Genomic DNA, 7,038 nt, shown 5'->3' on the forward strand with positions numbered 1-7,038 from the left:
GTTTGAGCTTACTTAGACGATTTATTAGCCTAGGTAAAACCTACTTTGACGATATTGATATTCATTAACTTCTCTTTTGAACCTTTAACACTACCTTGTCAAAATTTTGACGCTCTTAAAAATAGTTTGAGTCTACTTAGATAATCTACAATCTAGGTAAAACCTATTTTGACGATATTGACACTCATTTCCGAGTCGAAATTTAGAACCTATGTTGAACCTTGAATTCTATAAAATATATATATATTCTATGTAGGAGCTAAAGCTTCAATAGAGGTTCGCAACTGAACCTACTTTACTTCCTAAGATCCTACTATTATACAACCTACTTTGTCGCTAAAGAAAGCGAAAGCGGAACATTTTAGACATCATCAGGGTCAAAATAAGAATAAATTATATCATTAGAATTAAACCTACTTTGCTATCTTAGCTCCTAATGCGGTATAGAATTTAAGGTTCAACATTTCGACTCGGGATGTTAAACCTTGAATTCTACAACGCAGTAGGAGCTAAATTACAGCAAAATAGACTTAATTCTAATAATACAATTTACTCCTACTTTGGCTATGATGATGTCCTAAATTTCCTTTTACACTTTTCTCAGCGTTAAAATAAGCGTTGAATGAAATAGTGAGACTGAAAGTAGGAAGATTTCGACTCGGATAAGTTAAATAGAATTAAAAGAAGTTGATGTAGGTTTCAAAGTATGAAAGTAGGTGTTGAGTGGAATAATAGGGCTAAAAGTGGAATCAAAATTTTGACTCGGGATTGCCCACAAAGATACAACGAACATTACTGTGAATAAACATTTCCCACGAAATTCCACAAGAAAGAGAAATTTCGTTACATTTGACATTTGTCTCTCATATTTTAACAATTAAATTACTTCTGATTTTAATAAATTCATCATTTCATCCTCGAAGAAGAGTTAACCTTTAGACTGCCGGGAAAGCCACTTTTGTGGCTTTACACAAATCTGAAAATTCTGTGCCATGTTTGTTATTTATATAGAAAAGTTTTTGAGAAAAAAACTACTTTTTTAATGAAAAAATGTCGGCAGCCTAAAAAGATTAACCTTGAGTGAAGCATTCACTTTTGCAATTCCGTCTAGTATCACCATAAAGTTTTACAAGAAAAAGAAAAATCTCTTACATAATTGACAAATGTTACCACTAAAATTAAATCATTCTGTTTTGATTTTAATAAATTTGTTTTTAAAGAAGTTAATCTTAAGTGTGAAACATTTGCCACTTCGAATGGACCATTCAATACGTATTACTACAGAATTCCACAATGAGGAAGATAGAAATCTCGTTATATAATTGACGGATTTGTCACTTCACAATTAAAAAAATCACTTTCATCTAATCTTAATAAATTTATCCTTGAATAAATCATTCTTTTCTGATTTTAATAAGTTAATCTCTGAAGAAGTTAATGTTTCTTGAGCGAAACATTCTTTCTGAGTAGCGACATCGTAAAATTCCACAAGAGAAAAATCTCTTCTCAGAATTAACAGGTGTCACACTTATTACTTCAAAATTAAGTCAGCTGTTTGCACTTCAATAAATCCGCGTTCCTAAAGAGCAGTTCATTAATCCCGAAATCTGTGGGCGGTCGATATTACTCGTGAAAGGTACATGTCGTTCGCTGGGAGTTTAGGCGAATTTTTTTCGCGTCTTTTTCCCCCGTATATACGCGCACGTGTCCACGCGTCGTCGCGTCGTCTCTTCCTCGATGTCGCGGGCGAGCTTTTTCCGGCCTGCTTGATTCTCGTTTACATCTCGCGTTTACGTTCGCCTGTCGGCACCGTACACGTGGTCACTGTTTCGCTCGTGCCACGCTGTAAACGCGCTGTCACGGTCGAGCCCGTCGCTGCTGAGGGCCGATCGAGTGTCTAACGTCGAACGCGATCCAAGTACCATCGCGTATTGTAATTCATTACATGACACAGTAGCGATACATTGTACAACGCGTAATCTCCTCTGCGATGTTCAGCTCGAAAGTAGTTATTCAAATAAAGAGAGTTGTGATTTTTGCATTCTTTAAGGAGATGCTGAAGCTGAAAACTTTACCGACAGAGAACACTAACATTTTTCTACAAAGTTTACGTTGTATTGGTTATATAGAATTACAAATGCTTTTACAATGCAATGCAAGTACATGTAAAAATAAATAAGGAGCATTGCTCGATATGTGATGAAAACGAACAAAAAATTTTTAATGTAAAATCTCAAGCTGTCAGTTGGCGTAATATTTGCCTAATCCAAAAGTTCCGTAGCTTGTACATATCGAAAGTGTGGATGCTCCAAACAGAAAAATTTTGAAGAACATTGCTCTACCTTCGCATCTCCATTTGGAACCTTAAGAATATCGAAAAAATTTGCAGAAAGATTTCTACACATATATGGTTAGGTTTTCCGTTGAATATGGTAAAACAAAGCACACATTCATGTAAGTTCTGTATATACAAGAAATACGAAAATGATAGCGTGATCATGTCTGATGATTAATGACGATCGTCTTTGCATTATCGACATTGTTCGAGTTCATCATCGACTCCAGCATCCCCTTAAATGCGGTTTAAATCATGGTCAATTTTTGTCCTCTTTAATTCATTCACTGACAAACTTGACCTTAAAAGAAAATAGGTAAAAAAGACGCATTTTTAGTAAAAATGACACAAAATGAAAAATAAAAATCTCTTTTTAACTAATTTTAGGTATCTATAAAACTTATATCTTTTTTTTTTTAAGTAAAGGGTTAAATTTACATAGACTGTTTTTGTGTGAGAGAAAAAATATCCAGAAAATAAAAAAATATTTATTCGATAAGTCCTATAATAGTATATTTAGTGTTATACTAATATGCATCTTTTTCTACTGAAAAAGAATATTTTCGGATGAAAGAATTACATTTTCTTGAGACCGTAGCCTTTCCTGAAAAAGCAACTGTTTGTTCTATTTAAATAAAATAATTAAGATTTAAATATATTACCAAGACTTCTCGAATAAATATTTCTTTATTTTTTTAGAGTCCCTTCTGCACTCCGTGTAAGATTTTAAGATTTGATGTATTTCGTGTACGACAAAATAGAACCATTCGTCGTGTTTCAGCGTCGCGATAATAATAACGGTAGCAATAACGGTGGCCGCTGCGAATTCCACAGAAAAATTCCGCAAGTTCCCTTTTTCTCTCATTCTCCCTTTCTCTCTGCTCGTTCTTCGCATCTCCGGCAAGCATACCGTTACTTTCTTAGCACGCGCGTCCTCTCGCCCGAGTACAAATTCGACTTTCCCCCTTTTTCTCTCTTACTCAACCCTTCTTTTTTCTCGCGGGAGAACGAGATACAGCAGCACGCGAGCGCGGCGTCCAAAAATAGTCGCGTACATCGCGCCGGAATATGAAACCAGAAGTAACCAGTGGCAAGGCCCCGCGCCTCGGCATCTGGCACGACCGACAAAATATAATAACACAGCGCGCGCGCGCACACACCCCGCACAACAGGCACGATAAGCCGCCCCTGGATAATCTCTCGAGGATCGCGCGTGTGTGCTCTCCTCTCTTGGGTGTCGGCGCTTAACCCTTTTCCACAATCTTTTGAGCCATAGTGGGACGCTAACGTTGCATCTCTTTTCTCTCTCTTTTTTTTAAAGATTTTAACTAACCTATCGACAGTTATAGCTGCCGATAATATCACACTCTCAACTATATTTTAATCATCACATTCTCATAACCATAAAGAAAAGTAATAAATAATTTGAATGTTTCATTGTTAAATTATTAGAAGCAAATTGAAAGAAAGCAAAAGAAAGACGCAATTTTCAGACAAAAATTATTTTCAGATTAACTGTTAGGAATTGACACATCGAAGCATTAACAGTTTATTCAAGACAAGTAACAATATTTTACACATTTCTTTCAAAATTTATTGTAATTTATTCACGATTATATAATACGCGTACGTTGTAAAAGTGAATTAACATTACTGATACTTGGGAAGGAAATCGGTCCACATATTGTACAGTAAACTGCTTCAACCATTGAATCCAGTTTTTGTCCAGTTCCTACTTAGTATTTCTACAATCAATGTAAATGCATTGGTACTGGACAATAACAGAATGGGTGTCTACACAAACTGCATACATTTCTACTAGAGTGCGAAATAAAAGGATAGTGAATTACTGCAGAATGTCGATTTATTCCTCGGTTACTAGATCGTATAGTAATTTTTACTATAAAATCTTCTCCGTATAGATGCGGTTTGGAATGCAGCGGATGTCCAATGAAAGAACTTAACTCTCTGGGAATTAACCAGAAACAAGTTCTCTCATCGGCTCATTAGCCATCGACCACATTCTGAACTACACTGAGAAAAAAATACTTGAACATTTATTTGTGGGATATAAAGTACATTTCCGTGAAATAAGGCTTATTTTTGTGAAATAAACAACTACTTTAAAACGTTCTCTTAAGAGAACGTCTTAACGACATCTTAAAACAATGTCTTTAAGACATCTTAAGTCGGGACACGAGACGTCACAAAGATGTTGTCTTTCCGACAATTTTTTTAAAACGTCTTAAAAATTTTAAGACTTGAACTTCTTTAAGATGTCGTAATGTTATGTAGAATAATTACAAGTATACCAGATACTCTTTTTCTCAGTATATCGAAACCAAGTGTGTGTTCCCAAGTTGAAATTTTGGCGCTATGTTAAACCTTCAATTCTACAACGCAGTAGGAGCTAGGTTAGCAAAGTAGATTTAATTCTAATGATACAATTTACTTCTACTTTAACCCTGATGATATCTGAAATTTCTCTTTTCACTTTTTTTAGCGTTAAAATGGTTGTATTATAATAGGATGTTAATAGCAAAGCTGAAAATAGAGTTAAAATTTCGACTCGAGTAGGTTAAAAAGAATCAAAAGAGGTTGATGTAGGAAGTTGTTTCAGAGTATTAAAATAAGTGTTAAATGGAATAGTAAGATTGAAAATAGAATCAAAATTTCGACTCGAGTTAATTGCCGCGTCGATTAACTGATTGAACAGGCGATTCAAAAAAGAGCACAGTATTCGCAAATGTGCAGAAGAAGACAAGAAGACTCTCCGCTCTCTTCACCGAAGCCCGCGCAACGACGCGGCGCACCTCACCTCCCGGGAATTTTGATTGCCGGGCTTTAATTACCGGCGCGTTTATTCGTCTTGCTTAATCTACGCGACGTTAAAGCGTAAACGGCGATTCTATTCTGGACGAATCCCCATTCCTGTGTTCCGCGAGTCAATTCGACGCGCTCGTCTGGCAGGCGCGCTTCCGGGGTGTTACCAAAGGGATATCGCCTTCCATCCCGGCGCTTTTTTATCTCGTTCGTACACGCGACACCCACCTACAAGTTTCCGGACGAAAACGTGATCGCGTTTCCGCATCGAGTTTCCCAGCGGGAAACTCCCCGGTAGTGGATCTTTGAACGCGGACGAGAACGACAACGACGGCGAAGCTATTGCGACTGGAAATAGACGAGCGATTAAACGCGTGTCAATCAAGTTATTTGCGCCGTAAAAAGTCACGGAAGCGAAAGCATGATCTCGCTTGATTTCCCTTGTCCCGACTTTTATCTCATAGCTCTGATCAGGTCCAAATAAGGTAATACTAACGAGTCCTAATGAGCCATGTAATACAGCATGGATACTGACAAATAAATCTACCTAAAAGGTACACTCCGATTTCTTTCTAATTTGGCACAAATGTAAAAATACAAAAAATATTTAGGACATATTTTTTCATTTTAGCTCACTTTGAGTTTCACGGACAGTTTATAGCTTTTTAATGTTCTCACTCCTATCATTAACAAGTACAACAAAAAGGCATAAGAAATAAAATTGAATATAGGCATTTTTGGTTTGCTGATTATGAATATATAGTCAAATGTGTAAAATTATTTGTATAAATAATAAAATGTTTAAACAAAACATGTGAAAAGTTGAAAAGAAATTATTTATACAAATATTTTCTCGGTTTGGCCGAGATTCGAATCATTTTTGACTAATTTAGTACAGATTTAAAATATTTTGGTTGGAATCTCGACTAAAGAAATTTAGAATGGTTCGTATCTCAGCTATGCTGATTTTGTTAAAATCATTTAACAAAATAATTTTCTTTTACGTAATTTTTATACGTTTTTAAGATTTCTTTTAGTATATAGATTGTTTTGGTAGATTGTGTGTTGTCTGAGAGCTGACGTTGTCAGCCGGTTGTTCCTCTCGCGAGGAAGGAAAAGATCGTCGACGCCTCTCAATGTTCAATTTACGGCACGCGAGAGAGCATTCCTTCGCGCCACGTAATTTATCCGCGAATGGCCGATATTAACTACATTAAGACGCGCTACCGACGCGCACTTACGTAGGCCGTGTCGGTCGTCGTCGGGCTGGAAACAATAAAACACAACGGACGCGATTCGCCCGTCGTCCAGCGGCGCAAAAGTGGCTGGCTCGTAAAATCTCGTTTCCTTGGCGGTATTATGCCGCTAATTGCTAGGAAATCCGGGAAGCCGCTCGCAGGAGGAGGAGGAGAGTCGGCAAAAAGTTACAAGAAGGAAGGAGAGGGAATGAAAAAGAGGAAAATAGGGATGAGACGAGAAAACGTCAATGAGATAACACTGATCAACACAGATACACAGAAAAATATGTACTGCATTCGAGTAAATGTAGCTTGTCTCAAGTATTTCGTGATTTCATATATTCGCAAATCTACTATTATCATAAACTTTTATCATATACTATTATCATAAACTATTATCATAAACTTATCATCTACTATTATCTATCTTATCATAAACATCGAATTAATTCAAAATACATTCCGTATCTTTGCAAGTTAGCATTTTCATCAAGAATATTAAATTAAAAGAAAAATTTCGATTCGCTTACTGCATATTGAAAGAAAAATAAGTGTAAAAAATAAAATATATTTACTCGCAGGTATTAATATATTTATATTATATATATATATATATATATATATATATATATATATATATAT

The sequence above is a fragment of the Odontomachus brunneus genome, unplaced genomic scaffold (assembly GCF_010583005.1).
Source record: "Odontomachus brunneus isolate Ranch 3 - 2012 unplaced genomic scaffold, Obru_v1 Obru_scaffold_010, whole genome shotgun sequence".
Classification (NCBI taxonomy): Eukaryota; Metazoa; Arthropoda; class Insecta; order Hymenoptera; family Formicidae; genus Odontomachus; species Odontomachus brunneus.